Source organism: Gossypium raimondii, chromosome 2, assembly GCF_025698545.1.
Source record: "Gossypium raimondii isolate GPD5lz chromosome 2, ASM2569854v1, whole genome shotgun sequence".
Lineage (NCBI taxonomy): Eukaryota > Viridiplantae > Streptophyta > Magnoliopsida > Malvales > Malvaceae > Gossypium > Gossypium raimondii.
The window spans coordinates 24,526,423-24,545,161 of record NC_068566.1 but is presented as its reverse complement, the minus strand read 5'-3'; positions in this window follow the sequence as shown (position 1 = coordinate 24,545,161).

Below are 18,739 nucleotides of genomic sequence, written 5' to 3'. Positions count from 1 at the left end.
AGAGATTTAATTTGTAGATACCCTTTAATCTTAGCCGTTGATGTAATTGATCTGTACCGTTGGATTTGGGGAGGCTCAACTATAAATAGAGGCCTCTCCCTTCATTGTAAAACACTGGAGTTTGGAGCAATAATAATTCTTAAGAGCACTCACTCAAATTTCCCCCTCTCTTGCGTTCTTATTTTTTGTGGCTTGTTCTTATTTTGTTCTTCGTTCATCTTCGTTTCTTTTTAAGTTGCTTTCATTTGAGTTGGATTTTGGTGGAGGAATTTCGTTGAATCTTCATATTGTGAGAGTTAGACTGACTTAAGCGTTTGTTTTAACCTTTTTTATTTATTCATTTAATTGTTTAATTATTAATTATTCTTTTACTTTTATTCGTTTATTTATCCATCAACTTTCTTATTTACATATTGTTCATTCATTTAACCATTCTTATCATTCTTTTATTTTCTTCCATTAATTATATACTTTATTTGTTTTAATATTATGTCACACATGTTGTTTATTTTTAAAACTCGTGTTATAGATCATCCATTTTAAATTGTTTGATTATTTGCTTTAAATTTTTTCCATATATTATCTATTGCAAATTTTTTTATACTATCTATTTTATATACCATTTATTTTTAAGATGTTTTCTGTATAACTTGTTCTAAATTCCTTATTACATAATATTTATTTTTAAACTTATTTATCTATTATTACTTTATATATTACCTATTTTCATTTTTATATATTATTTATTCCAAACTTATACATATATTACCTACTTTTTGTATATATAATTTATTTATTGATTTGTATATTGTTGATTTCAAATTTCTTTTTCCTTATTATTCATTTTCAAATTCATTATTTTTAAATTTTTTACATTTTATTTTGCCTTATATTTTTATTTTATACTATTTGTTTGAAATTCATATTTTTTATTTTATACTATTTGTTTTAAATTCATTGGTCTTTGATTATTGATGCTAGTATTTAAATAATTGCCATTATGTGTTTTATAAATTGTTTATTTGTATTTTCATATTGCCTTTTTTTTATCAAAGTTTTTACGTATTATTTTAATATTAAATCAATTTTCCCAATTTTAAAAAAGAAAACTTTTAAAAATAAGGCAATATTAAATACTTTAGACTTTGAGAAAATCGTGCCTAACTTCTGGGTTTCGATTTTTTTTATCCAAATAACCGAATATCTTTTTTAAACTTTAATGCATGAGACAAGCTTAGTTTCGAGGGTTAAAATGCCGTATCCTAACTTACTGGATGTGACATCTTATTACTTCGAGACAAGGAGGTCTTAACATCAAACTCGATTTATTCAAGTTTTTAAAGAGGATCGTATTTTAAAATCTTTTCAAATTTTCAACATTAGGACGTTGATTAATCAATTAGGTACCAATTTTTGGGCGTTAAGAGGGACCTAATCCTTCCTCGTGCGTAACCGACTCCCGAGCCCGTTTTCTCAAATTTTGTAGACCAAAATCATTATTTTAATAAATCAAAGTGTTTTATTAAAATGATTAATCTCAAGGTGACCTGATCACACCTCGAAAAAAGATTGGTGGCGACTCCATTTTCGTTTTAAAAGTCGACCCCGTTTTTCAAAATAAAAATGGTTTCAACTGTCGTGATGTGAGAGTATGTATGGGTACAGTGACAAATTTGCAAATAGTGCCGCATAAAGGTCTGGACGGCGAGATACAACCTGGGAGATGAGTTTTCAGCTGATTCTTTTGGACATTTGAGCCATGTGTTAGGGCATTCCCTCACTTCAAGTCATTGCTGCAAGTGGATGGCACTTGGCTCTACAGTAAATACACACAAATACTCCTAAGTGTGGTTGCACAAGACAGCAACCGGAATATACTTCCTATCGCTTTCGCCATCGTGGATGAGAAGAACTTTGAGTCTTGGGAATAAATATTTCCTGACAAATCTACGGAGGCATGTTGTCAGGCAAGACAACATTGGCCTTATCTCAGACATATCAAATGGACTACTGGCTGCGATAAGGCATTCGAGAGTTCTGTGGTGGTCCGTTTATTTAGGGGTGTGCATAATTCTGCTGTAGTCGGTCGGGGGTCGGTTAATTTTTTTATGATTTTTCGGTTAACGGTTAATTCGGTTCGAAACCGATTGGTTAATCAAAATTTTGATTAACCAAAAAATTAATAAATAAAATTATCCAACCCAACCCAAACTCAATTACTCAACCCAATAAAACTAAAACTAAAGTTTACCCAATTACCCAATCCAATAAAACTAAAACTAAAAGACAACCCAATTTACTAAAGTCTAAAACCCAATTTACTTTAATAATTTATAATTTTTTTAAATTTTAAAAATAAAAAATAAAAAAATTCGGGTAATTCGGGTATTTTTCGGTAATTCGATTAATTCGGTTAATTTGGGTAATTCGGTTAATTCGGGTAATTCGGGTAATTCGGGTAATTCGGGTAATTTTTAACCAAAAATAAAAATACATAATTTTGGTTAATTCGGTTAACCGACCTTATTAACCAAAAAATTTGATTCGGTTAAATTTTTTAAAAAAATCGGTTGGGTTAACGGTTAAAATTTTTGGAAGGTCGGTTAATTCGGTTATAGTAATTTCGGGTCGGTTAACCGGTCGGTTAACCGAATGAACACCCCTACGTTTATTACATCCGACACATCGCGACAAACTTCCACAAAGATTATAAGAATAAAGAATGGCGTAAAGAACTTATGAACATGAGTAAAAAATGTTGTTCCAAAATTGATATGTCCATATTTTATTTTTTATACTAACAAGAAAGTTTATCGGTGCATATTTTTTAATATCTATTTTAAAAATCATTGGTTCATATTTTATTATTAATCTTTTTTTTAAATTTTATTAGTTTGTAAATTTTTAAAATGGATTTTCAAAATTTATCAGTTGGCTTTTTTAAAAATCCTAAATTTATCACTCTGTAATTTTTTGAAATATTGATTTGAAACTTTTCGGTTTGTATTCTTTAAAAAGAAATCTCAAAATTTTTCCAGTTGATTTTTTTAAAATTTTACAAAATTTATCAGTTTTTTTTGTGTAATTTTTTACAAAAATTATTTATTCGTACTTGATATTCGATAATTTTTCCAAAATTGCATACGTAGGGTACGAGCTAGAACCATGATAATTCAAGCAAAGGTTCATGAAACTTGAAGCTCAGATGACGGGGTTACAAACAAATCTCCGGCAGTGGTTGGGTAAAATGGAGCATTGGCAGCGGACTCAAAGTTACGATGATGGATTTGGTTATGTTCAAATGACGAACAACCTTGTAGAGGCAGTTAACTTCGTCTTGAGGAGTACACGTCATTTGCCAATTTTTGTAGTTTTCTTGGCAACATTCTATAGGCTTTCCACATTGATGCCAAAGATAAGGCTAAGACAAGTAAAATAGATAGAGGTCAGGTACGTTCACGTTGAGGCCATCCAAAAGGCCATGGCAGTCAATGCTAGAAGGGTGCACACAATGAATGCAAAATTGTATTCTCGCGACTTGGAGTCTTTCTAGGTTCAAGAGTACATCGACCATCGCCCGGGTCTTCCGCTTAGGTCATATCTGTGTGCGCATGTTCATGTAGCGTATGTGAAAACTAACCTAAATGTCGAACAATTCATAAACGATGTCTACACGATGCAACGTACATTGCGTATTTAGAGAAACGAGTTTCCCGTAATGCAAATCTCTTGAAAGTACCACCACCTGCTTTCGAGATCTGGCAGATCGCAGTCTCTGTAGACATCTTAAAGGTCGACCACATATGATGAGGATTCGTGGTGACATAAATGTCAGGGAGACGGGCAAACCCAAAGATTTTGGAGTGTGCCGAAGATTCGGCCACAACCGATCTACTATACCACATCATGTCTATTGTGTTGGCCCATTTGGACTCGATCGGTCCGGACATTTCGCGTCGCCCATGTCGTACGGGTGGGCTCCAACCCCGTCAGGTTAGGACCTACACCCCCTACGCGTGAGGCAGGGTTACAAGCTTAGTCATTCAATTACCCTTCAAGAAAGTTCACATATATAAACACATCTCACACTTGGTATCTAACCAATGTGGGATCTAAGCCTTTACTTTTCCTCAATAATATTTCCAAGTAGCTTGCTTTAAGCATCAATTTATCATTCATCACTCAACATTTTGAGCATATGATATACCGTTGTAAAGGTCCCATGGAGTAGAATATGAAACCATAATTTTACGATTCAACTCTCCACTTTTACCTATCGAGAATATGCCTCAAAATTCCCATAAAAGCAAATTTTCCAACAATCCCCCACATAAATGAAAATTGATAGTTTTATCAAAAAACATTGACTCGATGTGGTGATAGAATCTACGATTGTTAGTTGCATAGGATATGTACGTATCCACCCTTGAACTTTCCCTTGCAAAAGTATATTTACTTTACTAGCTGACCAGTAGACATGATGTCCTTAAACTATTCTGCCTTTTGTGAAATCGATGATATACCTTACACAACTACCTCATTGGCAAGGTTTCAGTTCTCATGGGTATGTTCATAAAGCCGTGAACATCTCCTGGTTCTACAAGAGTTTGAGAGAACTATGGCCCAATAGTCTCCTTAAAGCGGTCCCACTTCACTCCCACATAGGTGACTTATGTTGTTCGGCTCATCGAAACACACAATGGTCATTAAAAGCATTACTTAACCTATCCCATTTTTAATCATTGTTTACATCATAGGAACAGACTAGGGATAAGTACCCCCACAGTAACCTCACAAGGTTTATGCAATTAGGTTGTCCCTTTGAACCTAGATCTTGGGATCTCCAGTCAACTAGGTAGGGTTTTCCTTCACATAATGCCTTTAATTTTCATGGGATTTAGTCTCATTCCTTTTGATGTTTTATCAACATGATCTCATTTTAAGCCTTTAGTTAGCAGATCCGCAATGTTATCTTTTGATTTTCCAAATTCAATAGAGATAACTCCATTTGAGATCAGTTTTTTTAATGGTATTGTGTCGACGATGCATATGTTTCGACTTACCATTATACGATACGGTAGTAAGACACCCCTAACACTTTCAAGTGGTTGTAGGATGGTTTTCTACCTTTCCATAACTCATGTGGTGTCTTGTCCCTTTTCTTGTGAGGTACCTTATTTAAAAGGTAATTTACTCATAGAAACACTCCCCCACATTTCATGTGATAACCCAGATCTTTTTAGCAGTGCGTTCATCTTTTCCTTTAGAATCTGTTTTTTTCTCGGTTACCCTATTTGAGGAAAGTATGATGGTGTTATTGAAATGATTCAATATATCCATCACCACGATCACTTAATCTTTTTATTAAGTTGGTTTTCAACTTCTTGCTTATAGAGAATAAATTCTCTTCGTCTTAGCTCTTAAGCAAATATACGTATTAGATGTGTATTAGATCAAGTGGTTTTTTACCTTTATTAATTTGCCTCAACACATGTTTCACATTTATAATTATAATTATTATGAAACAAAGGAATGTGCTATAAGTTAATTAATGTACCTAAAGTACCATAAATAACATATCTGAGCCTACTATGCCATAATTTAAATGGCTTAAGCATATAAACAGAAAAAGAACAACATTTTTATTCATAGTTAGGCACATAAGTCCATATCAGACACTTCCTTGGAAATTTCTTCCACAACATTAGCCTTGTTAGCTCTAACTTTCTTTAGTATTCTACAGTCGGATGACTTGTGCCCCATCTTGTTGCAATTGAAGCATTTTCCTTGAAATTTTTGCTTATTGGAAACACCACATTTTGGTCCCAATTTAGACCCATTCTGCGATTGTTGTCCCTTCCTAAAGTCTTTCTTGACTTTTATGACGTGTGCCCTAGCAACATTGTCATTTGTTGCTTTGTTGAGCCTTTTTTCCATACCTCTAAATTCTTTTTCAATCAGAAGTCTAACAATTAGGTCTTCCACTAACATTTCCTTTCTTTTGTGCTTTAGGTAATTCTTGAAGTCATTCCAAGCAGGAGGCAACTTCTCAGTAATGGCTGTCACTTGGAAGGAATCACTTATTATCATCTCTTCAGCAAGAATTCTGTGAATGATTAGTTAAAGTTCCTACACTTGATTAATAACTAATTTAGAATCAACCTTAACACCTCTCTACCCAACTTGATTACTGGATCAAGTATAGAAGTGCCATTGGTTTTCAGATACTCTAATAATAATATCTAAATAAAAATAACATTATAATTTGTACATATTAGTTTCATTGTTCTAGTATATTGATTATTGGTATTCGAGATAAGTTGAAATAAAAATTTTCAACGATTTCTACATTTAGAACAATATATTAAAGTGAAAGAAGGGCAATTGTGAAAAATAGGGAACATGACTATGTGGAGTTCAGTAACTATGTTTAAATTTGAAATTTAAGGGATAATTTACCAAATTAATTTCTAAAGTTTACCTAGTTTAACCTTTGTTCACATATCAAATTTTAAGGCAATATATTTCAAATATAAGGGTTTGTTTGTTTGCCAATAAAATGTTTTCCGGAAAATGATTTCTGGAAAATGATTTACATTTCTGGAAAATGATTTACTGAAAATATTTTCTGGTGTTTGGATGAATCTGTGTAAAATATTTTCTGTTGTTTGGTAGTTCCTGAAAATATTTTTCGGAAAAGTTCTTTTTACATATATTAATAAAATTATATACATATTAATAATTTTTTATATTTTAAATTGTTTTTTCATATATTGCAATAATTTATTTATAAATAAATAAATCAAATTAAATATATCAATCAAATGGTTTAATTGTTCAAGATTGACAATAATCCTATAAGATTCATTCACATCACATGTAAATGGTAAAACTAATCAACATATTTGTAGTTTAATAACTAAGTAGCAAAGCTTCGTCTAGTAATGTATTGAAGCCGAACAATATATAGAACATATAAAAAAATATCTAATCTGAAATGAAAAGGCACTTTCATCCACAAAAGTGGATCATATCTGATTGTATCTAATGAAAAATCCCAATACAAAATGAAAGATAAGGTTGGTGTTTGCAGTGTTAACCATATCCTTAGGCATTCCAGTGCCATTCCAACAAATGCCAAAAAGTTAAAAGTTTAGTACATGAGCCGCTCCTTTCAGAACAAAGATTTAAGGATCAAACAATACCTACTAAAGGAATCATACAAAGATAGCTCTACCCGCAAATGACAAACGCTTATCTCTATCCTCATTGCTCATCATTTCACTTTCCCTTTTTCTTGCCCTTTTCAAATAACAAAATTGTTACAATGGCAGAAAGGAACTGGAGAAAAAAATTCATGATGTAACGAGATCAGGTGTTTCAGCCTCAATTGATAACCAAGCATATTATGTACTTTTCCCGTCCAATTATCCAACCAGTCACGCAATCTATTGATCTGTGGAATTCCCAAAACTCGTGGCTGCACCCAATAGACATGAATTGTTCCCTCAACTTGATCAATTATTCCCTCAATCGACGAACTGCAGGTCATTATTATTCAAAAGGTTATACAAGTTATCTTTAGAATTTTGAACCCGCTGAAGTATAGCTAGTTGCTACATGCAGGCCATGGATCAAATGTATACAATGGTGCATCGTCCATATGAAAAATTGAGACTTGGACTTCTACAAATGTTCACTATTCATAATAATTTGGATCTATAGGAACAACACTCAACTTTACAACCTCATAAAGCAACTTACGGGCGACAGTTTTTACAGGCTTTTTTTTTCAAAATAGATTCATTTACCATTGAACCATTCACGTAATCAAAACCATAGGCCACTAGGACATGCATAACATCAATAGTTCGCGCCTCATCCTCTTTGTTCGTCAGAAGGTATCCTCTCTCGCAAGAATTCCTTAAACTGCAGGAACTACAAACTTGATTCACAAAACAATTTATCACTATCGAAAATAGAAAGAAAGAATGGCAATCTTCTGCATAAAAAAACCACAAAATTGAAATATGAAGAACACCAAAAGAAAGCAACATTATATATTAGTAAACAAAAAAGGAGTAAAAGAATCAATACTTACATCTCCTTCATCAAGGTGGACACATTTCCTCAAGAGTTTTGCAGAGAAAACCACCTTCTTGTCAGCATTCGGGCATCCAAAACCAACCAAAATTTGAATATCCTGTCTCGAAAATGACCTAAAATCAACTTTCTATTTCAGAGCCAGGCAAACTAACACTAATCAAAACAAGTGGTTCAAAATAAGTCCTTCCATAAACAATTTTTTCATAAACTGAACATATTAATTACGCCAAAGAAGCGTAAGATCATTAAAGAGGGACCAACATTGATACAAGCAGTTTGCACAGTCTTGTAGTCCTTAAAATCAATTCCAACATCATCCTTGACTTCCTCAACAACATTACTCATATCAAATCCCAAGTCTTCCACCATCTTCTCATCATCTCTTCTTTTATGATCAAAATAATTTTGTTTGCACTAATCTCTCCATCAATTCTATCCACTCGAGCCATGGGTGCACCATCTCCACCTCCACCTTCGCGCCTTATTCGCATTTCGACTCGCCCAACTTAGTCACCGAATCAAGACTCAAAACACCAACTTCACCTCACTTTTAGCATCCTCAAGACTTTCCTTATTCTCCCCATACTTGAATTCCTCCAAGCATGAATCCTCTGAAAGCACCTCCGCTATGTAAGTCGGTTAACTCAGTGAATCGGACAAAGCGTCATCGTTTTGGCACTACCGAAATCGAGAATCATCATCAGTAAGACTCTTTATCGTAAATGATTCCAACAGTCATCATCTCAAACATAACAAAATAAAAACATCAAAGCAAAGAAATTGAAGGGAAAAAGAAAAGAAAAGAAAAAAACTACAACAATGGAAGTTTCAACAAACAATTTTGATTTTCGGAATCAAATCGGTGAAAATTAAATGAAAAAATGTTTTTGGAATATTCAACAATGGAAGTTTCAACAAAAATTTGGATTTTAAAAGAATTAAATGAAAAAATACTTGTTGATGACAGAGAGAACCACTACTACGGGTCTTCTTTTCTTGACTGTGGTCGCTAATTTTTAAGGTTTCTTTAAAATACAAGTAAGGCCGACGGTTGACGGAGATGACGGACGGAGATGGTGAGGTGACGAACGGAGATGAGGAGGCAGAGGATGTGGAAGAAAATTTGCTTAGAAGAGAAAGAAGATTGCTTAGAAGAGAAAGGAGAAAGGGAAAATGTCTTATGGATTAGAAATCGGTAAGACAATTTCCAAAATTTTGCTTTGGATTTTACCCGTGTTTGTAAAATGTTTTCCTATGGAAATCATTTTACACAAAACAAACACCGGAAATGAATGATTCTAAAATCTAATTTTCTTATATCACTTAATTAACTTTTAAACTATTTCATAGGAATTAAGCAAACATCGAGTTTCACATTTAAGTCCCATCACATTCAACCTTAATACACACGTAGGTACATGGCATTTACTAAAACAATAGAAATTAATACTTTACCCTTTCTCGGATCCACTGATGTGATGAGATGAGGTACCTTCAATCTTCAAAGATCCATTTTTCCTCTACTTTTAACCTACGCGTACAAACGCATGTTAAGCTATTGCTAGCTTAGTAAGTACAACTAATATTTAGATCATAATCTATATTATAAATTATAACTTATTTATTATTACTACACAAAATCATTTACATGACCAATTTGTATTCATCATACATAATTTACCAATCGATTCACTTATTCTTACAATTAGGTCCACTTTTATTATTATTTACTCATTAAACACCAACTAAACATATTGATTTAATTATCGTCTATATAATACTAGAATCACATGATTTATTTTAAAATTCTCATTTGCTCCATTTAGCTAAAATTTCAGATAATTTACTCTACTTATTTCAACCATATATTTTCTTATTTTTCTAAATTTCAAATATTTTCAACACATATAATCTATATAATTCAATAATCACTAAAATAATTCTGTACCTTTTTCAGAGGCCCAGTAGACTAAACAGAACGCTTAGGATATATGAAACTGATACAGAGGTGCAGTAAAGTGCACTAACAGAACAGTAGGCACCGAAGTGCAAATCACTAAGTACCAAAGAGCAAAACAGTAGGCACTAAAGTGCAAAACGATAAGCACCGAAGTGCGAAACGGTAAGCACCAAAGCGCAAGATGATAAACGCGCTAAAATTTTCTTAATGGCATGCCATATATATCCCAATAGTTCTAATCTCGTCTACTTGGGCAAATTATATTATGCACACATATCACTTTTACACTTTCGCATAATGCTTTTACATTTTCTACCATTTAATCCTTATAATAATACTTCATATAATTATATATTCCTCTTTCATTAACGCATGTAACTTGTCTCAATATTTAATAATCTTCCATAATTTCACTAATAATTCTTATTATACATTTCACCGATCACTTTTACTTATTTTACAATTTAGACCTCATCATGACATTTTATGTAACGCTATCTTTTCTTTCAATTTCGTGTACAACATATTTCAGTTCTCTATTTAATTTCCATATTCCACCATAATTTCTTATCACATTCACATGTCATTTTGTTTTATTTTCTAAATTGTCTTTGAGGCATCAAGTCCACAAATAAAATTTACAATTATTTTTAATACATGTAGCATGTTTCACCAATTAATATAATTTCCATAATTCATCACTAATATTTATTTTTTTCATGTTATTTTACGTTTTAACACACTAATCCTCGTCTTACATTTTTTTCATCAAACATGTGTACATTATTTCACATATTTCTCTTCATATTTACCTGCATAAATATAGAGTTCCATCAACTTTACACCTTCTACAATTTAGTTTTTTTTTTTGCACTCTAAATCTTTTCTCTCATCTCTTTCAATTTCTTTATCACATATTACTTAATAAATACAATCAATTCATTATTTATTATATTTAATCATTATCAAACCTTATTCTTCACTTATTCAACATATAAATTTGTAATTAAATATCATATTAAAATTATACTCATTCTAAAAATTAACTTCATAATCAAAACAAGTAAGATTGTAATTGTACTTACAACTTTCAACTTGAAATCAACTTTCTTCTCCTCCTCCTTCCTTTGTCAAATTCCTTGCTTTATTTCTCTATTTGTTTATTAACTTTCTTCCCTTTTCTTCATTTTTCCATATCAAAATACACAATATTTTCACATTAAAATCATGTTCACATATCATAATTCATGTTTTCTAATCAAAACTAACATGTTTTTCAACGAAGTTAATAATTCTTACCTCAACCACTTATATTCAAGTCTAATCTTTTTTTTCTCTTCTCCAAAACTCCTGTGAATGCTCTTCTCATGAAATTAATGCAACTATTATTTCTCTCCATTGATCTCACTCACAAATCATGAATAAACTTAGGAAAAACTAGCTTAATTGATTTGTATTTGGTGAGAGGACTAAATTGAAAGAAAAATAAAAGTTGAAATGGTTGGAAAATGGTGGCTGACGTGAAGTACCATGGCTGATGTCTTTTATAGCTTTTTTTTATCCTTTCCTTTCTCCATTTTTCTAGACTTCTCCATCAATTTATCTATACAAAAATATCTTTTTATGCTATTTACCATCTTGTCCCTTTCACTTAATTACAATTAAGTCATTACTTTTTCATAATTATCTTTTCAATTCCTTTACCATTTTACCCTTTCACTTTTTCTATAATAACACCCATGTGTCCTATTTCCTTTGGTATATTTTCACCTCTAGTCCCTCCTCATTTTTCATCAATTTAATTTAATCCTTCAACTCTCAATTTTCTCACCTTGTCCCAATACTTTTCATTAATTTAATCGGTTCCTAAAAGTTTATATTAATATTTATACTTTTCCAAATATCTTATGCACCTATCTTTTATGTCTCATAACTCTTTAAATTTCTAATTTCGACTTTTCTCAATTTCGACTAATTTATTGTATTTTTATCACTATTCAAGACTTAAGAAATTTTTGGGATGTTACACAACCATTACAAAATTCAAGAATTTAACAACTAAGAACTTTTTAGTCCCAGCATCTTCTACTTTTTATTTATGGTCCAACGATGTCCATAATTCCTTAGTTTTTTGATTAACATTATACACTTCGTACAGTGTTTCCGACAATCCATTCAAAATGTAGTTCCGGCATAGGAAATCTAAATGTTTCCAAGCTTCAATGGCAGTGTAAGCGGTAACTTCATCTGCCTCGCCCTCTTTAACAGTAGGAGGGTCATCTTTAAAAAATTTGGTCAAGTTCAATATGGTCAAATAAATCAACATTTTCAGTTGCCAAGTCTTGAAATTCTGTCCTGAGAATTTTGCAAGTTTCTCGTTGTGGCTTACAGTAGCCGCCACCGACAATACTGAATTTTGGATCGAAGATTACATTTGCACCAAAGCTTCAGATTGCGAATTGATTGAATTAGTGGGAGTCTCCATTTTTAATTAGAAAACTTATCAACTTTGGTTAGACGATAGAGTCTAATAAAACCCAAAACAAAAGTTTATATGGTTTAATAAAAATACAATAAAACAATACACCAAGTAGGTAACCCTAAAAGAGAGGTGGTGCTCTTGGCACGCTTAAATACCAAGTCTTTCAAAGAACCAACCCCAGACATGCATTCTCATATTGTTTTTTTAATTTACCGTTGATAAATTTCTTTTAATTCAATTTAAAGCCACAATTAAGGCCACCATAAATAGAAAAATTCTCTTTGATTTGTTAAACGCAGAATAAAAATTCTGAAACAAAATCAAAAACAATTTTGTTAAACGGCAGGATTAAATCCCGAAACAAAATTATATTATTAAATCAAATTAAAATCTGTTACGATGGAAATAAATCTTGAAATAGAATTATTTGATTACGTCTTTGTTTGGAAACAAAACAATATCGAATAAAATCTTGTTAAACGGCGGGAATAAATCCCGAAACAGATTTTATTTAATTCAATTCAAATTTGGAAACAAAATAAAATCAAATAAAATCTTGTGAATCGGCAGGAATAAATCCCAAAACATATTTTATTTAATTCTATTCTAAATTGGAAACAAAATAAAATCAAGTAAAATCTTGTTAAATGGCGGGAATTAATCCCGAAAAAGATTTTATTTTACTTGTTTTTGGAAATAAAACTAAATTTGGAATAAAATCGTGAAACGGTGAGAATCACTCTCGAAATGGATTTTATTTACCTTTAATTTCCTGTTTGAAAATAAAATCGAAATAATGGAATAAAATCCGTTGAATGGCGGGAATAAATCCCGAAACAGCTTTTATTTACTTTAAATTTGGAAAGAAAATTGAATAAAATTTGTTAAAAGGCAGGAAAAATCATGAAACAAATTTTTAGTTTTTACTATTCATTTGGAAATAAAACAAAAATAGAGGAAAAAGATATTTGTTGAACGGCAGGAAAAATCCCGAAACAAATTTATTTAATTTTTAAAAGAAAATTAATTTTTGAAAAATATTTTTTTTCTTTGCCTTGGTGTCTCAGATTTGAAAGTTGCAAAAATAATCAGATATGTCTTAAGATTGTTTGACAAACACGCTAGCGAGGAAAATAAATTAATTATAAATAAATACATATGAAATAAAATATAAATAAAATGATTTATAAATAATTTATCAAAGACGAAAATCAAATAAAACCATAATAAATAGTTGAAATAAAGGAGAATTGAGATTTTACAAAACGTTGAGGCATGTGGAACATAGTTTACTTAAGACAGATTCGGCTGTTCTTACGATACTTGGAGTAACATTGGTCGAATGTCTCTGAACGAACAATGTCTTTTTCTATCACCGAAATGTTTAAAAAAGAGAATGAGGAAAAGGAAGAGTTTTGAGAGCAACAGAGTTTCAACAAGAGAAATTATCAAAGAGTATAAGTGTGTAAAACCCTTCAGAAATCATGGCCTTTTATAGGCATGGAGAGTGTTGGAATTTTGGAAAAAATATCCATAAAATCTGCCATTAAATCAATTTGATTTAAAAATTTAATCAAATTTATAGGAATCAAATCAATAAGATAAGTTTCCATATATAAGAAGATTTTGTCTGTTGAGGAAAATAAATTCGAGTTGCGCTAAAATATCCACAGGCCCATTTGGGCCCGACTGGTATAGACATTTCGCGTTGCCCATGTCGTACGGGCGCGCCGCAACTCAATTGGGTTTGGACCTGCACCCCTTTCTACGCGAGGCAGGGTTACAAGCTTAGTTTGTAACATTCCGAAATAGGGCCTAGTCAGAACAATGGTTTCGGGACCACAAATTTGACAAGAAAAAAATTATTTTTATTATATTTTTATGGTCTACAATTTCATAGAATGATTTTGTGAAAATTTCGTTCAAGATTTTCAATGTTTGGGCACTCAATTTAGTCAAAAGGACTAAATTGTAAAAGTGCAAAACTTGAATTTTAGAAGCTAGAGGTGTCCAATTGTTATGAAATTTTAAATTGGAGGTCCTTAAAGGGTAATTAGACCATTGGTTAAATTGTGGACAAAAATGGACATAAGAAAAGCGAAATAGGATATTTTTAGGTTAGGGGCATTTTGGTAAATTGGTAATGGACTAAAAGACAAAATAAAAGCCAAATTTCTTGTCCATCTTCTCCATATGGTCGAATATGTCATGGAAGCCATGGCTAGGGTTTTGTTCAAGCTTCTAAGCTTCATAGTAAGTCCACCTTTGCCCCGTTTTTAATGTACTTTACAATTTTGAGATCCTCGTAGCTCGATTTAGCTTATTCTACCATTAATTCATGTTAGGGTTTGTCGAAACCATTTTTATTTTGAGAGACAAAAATAAGTTGTTGATGAAAATTGGAGTCGCCACCAATCTTTTATTGAGGTGTGATTGGATCACCTAAAAACGACTTTGGTCTACGAGTTTTAGAAAAACGGGTTCAGGAGTCAGTTACGTACGAGGAAGGATTAGCACCCCCGTAACGCCCAAAAATTGGTACCAAGTTGATTAATTAATGTCTTAATGTCGAAAGTTCAAAATACGATCCCTAATTAAATCAAGTTATTTATTAAGACTCTCTCATTTAGGAGAAGAAATGTCACACCCAATGCGTTAGGGCACGGCATTTTATTTCTTCAAAAATGAGTTTGTCCAAAAGACTTGTGTAATAAAATTTAAAAGAATATTCAATTGTTTAAAATTTATGAAGAAATCGCAGCCCAATACATTAGGGCACAATTTCTCAAAATCCTAAACTTTGAATATTTCCTTTATTAATTATTTTTTAAAAAAATCTTTGTCTCGAGAAATCAATACATCACATCCAATGCATTAGGACACAACATATTAAATTCTCGACAACAAGCTTTTTATTTTATTTTTGATTAAAGAGCATTCTCGATTATTAGATTCAACGAAAAAAATTGGAACCCAATACGTTAGGGCTCAATTTTCTTGAAAATCCTAAATACGAGTATTATCTCAATTTTGAAAATTTTCTATTTTTTTAAATTCGAGTAAAAATTATGTAATGCTACATTTGATGCATGAAAAATGCCACTTTAACAAATAACAATAATAACTACAACAATGGTATAGAAATAATATAAACAAACAAACAAACAAACAAATAAATAAATAAATAAAAATCAATGACATGCAAAGTATCAAATAAATGAGCAAAATAAAAAAATTCTTTTAAAATATAAATGAAACAAATGAAGGAAATAAACAAAAATATAAAGAATAAAAGGTACATAATATATACATTGAAATTATGAAGAATAAAAAAACATATGATTTACATATAAATTTTTGGATTATAAAATTTATATAAACAAAAGACATAATGCATTTATGAAAATAAAGAAAAATATATATATAAATATATATAAATTATAAAATATGTGTTAAAATAAGTATGTATTTAAGCATTTCCGAAAATAAAAAACATAGATATATACATATATATATAAATATAAAAATATTCATTAGAAAAATATATAAATATATTTACATGTACATATAAAAAAATAAATATATACATATATATAAATTATAAAAAATACATATATATAAAAAATAATAATTACATTATTGAAATTAATTAATTTTAAAAAAATAAAAATAAAAAAAGACTAAATTGAACTGTAGATAAAAAATCTGGGGCAAATTCGCAAATAAGTGAGATCTAAAGGACCATATTGAACACGGCAATAATGCAGAGGGGCTGGAAAGGAAATTTTCCCTTCTCCTTTAAACGGCGCCGTTCAAATCGGACCAAATTGAAAATAAAAATAAAGTAACGAGGCGAATTTTAAAAATAAAATAAACCAAATTGTAAAAACATTAAAAGGCGGATGGGCTAAGAGTGCAATTTACCCCTCCGCATAAAAACACACGGATCCTAAGCCGGGTCGAGTCGGTTTCGGGTCGACCTCCCTAAAACGACGCCGTTTTGGACGTATGGGGCCTCTCCAAAACGACACCGTTTTGGTACCCTATATAAGCCGTTAACTTTCCAAAAAAAATTCATATTAAGCTATTTAAAAAAAAAACAAATCCTTTCAAAAAAAAAAAGCTCTCCCCCCCAGTTCATCCGGCCAGGGGCCCGGGCATCGGCCGGTCGTCGGCCACTACGCCGGCTGCCGATCTCCGGTGACGGTACCGCCGTCTGCGGTGGCCAAAAAAGGGAAAAATCTCCTACTTGGCCTTTTAGACCCCCCTAAGCCGAAATCTGGGTTCAAATCCTTCAAAATACTGCCAAAAAAGCCCCAAATCTCGAGAAACCTTTCGGTTTCCGGCCGTCTATCCTCGGAGATGACTACCTCGGCCGTCCACGGCGATCTGGGCACCACTAAAGGTTGTTTCTTTCCTCTTTTACTTCGTTTTATTCGTTTTAAAAAAAATAATAAATATAGCAGTAGAAGAAATAAATAAAAATTATAAGTATCAACCTTTTTTGATCGATTTTGCTCTCCGTATTGAACTCTCGATTTTGCTGTGAAAATAATAGCCTTTTTTTATTGATTTTCCACTCCCTTTTACAGTATCTTCATGGCTTTTTTATAGCCCTAATGAAATAATATAAAGAAGAAACAAATCTATTTTTATTTGATTTGCAAATCTTTGATTCTCTTGCCATATTCTGTGTGCTGTGCATGTGAAGATTTTGGCTCGTGCTAGGCTTGTGGCTGCGGTGCTGTTGATCCTTAGAAACCCTAGGGTTTCTGCAACTGTTTTGGGCCATGGAATTTTGGGCCTCTATTTTATTTCAATTTGGGCCCTTATAGGCCTGTTTGTAATTGGACTCTATGGACTGTATTTATTTTTATTTATCTGTTTATTTAGTACGGCCCGGGTAAAAATTAGGCATTACAGGGTTCATATTTGGAAAAATACCCATAGATGAAATGTGTTTATTTTGATGTTTTATGGTATAATATGAAGCTTGAAATTATGTTAAACAACTTTTGCTAAGCGATTTTAAGTGAAAACGAGTAAAACGACATAATTAATAAAAATACCTAATGTTCATAAGTAAATGTTAGAGTGAGAATTTGATGTTGCCATAGAAGGGAAAGATGTTCAGCATGTCATAAAACATAAGAATAAGGGATGAAGTTTAATTCCTGAGCTTTGGGGCAAAAGTGTAAATATGCAAAAGTTTAGGGGCAAAATAATAATTTTGCCAAAGTTTGAGTCAAGGACTGTTTTGATGAATGTGAGTATTAAATAAGCTAAATTTGCTATTATAGATCAAGAGGAACGAAATCTAGAGTTAGACTGGGGAAAGAAAAAGGTTGAGGACTAAATTGCTAGATTTGATCATATTTTGTACCGAGGTAAGTTTACGGTAAATAAATGCAATATTTCAATAATTATTATTAATTTTTTTACTTTCCAGCAATTAGGTACTTATTTTATGAAATTATTTAATGTTGAATCAAGTATGAGATGATAGAGAATTAGTATTAAAAAAATCTCGTTGAAACATTAGGAATGTATCGGATACAAATGTCATGACAGTAAGGGAATGAGATGCCATGTAAGACTATGTCTGGGACATGGCGTTGGCACCGATATAAGAGGTCCTCCGTAAGACCATGTCTAGGGCATGACATGAGCACCGATATGAGAACTCCCATGTAAGACCATATCTGGGATATGGCATTGGCAGTACAGGAAACATCTCATGTAAGACCATGTCTAGGACATGGCTTTGGCATGTTATTATCAGACAGGAGACCCGAGTATCTTTAGTATTCGAAGTGGTTCAACGGGCTAGTAAAAAGACAATGTTACATTAAATTTCAGGTAAAAGCATAATAAATAGATTCAGGTGAGTTATAAGGGTTGAGAAAGAAATTTTAGTAAGGGAGGAGAAGTTATAATCATGAGTTATTTAAGTAAGCAAGTAAACAAGTAAGAGAGTAAGTAAAGAAGAAGCAAAGACCATGATACTTGATGAGGATTTATGAGAATAATTATTTATGATAAATGTTGTTATTTATTTTCTTGTAAACTTACTAAGCTTTATGCTTACTCCCTTATTTTCCTTCTTTTTTTATATAGTATCACCAAGAAAATTCAGGGATCGTAAGGACGTCGAAGATCATTTCACACTATCAACAGACCAACTCGGTATT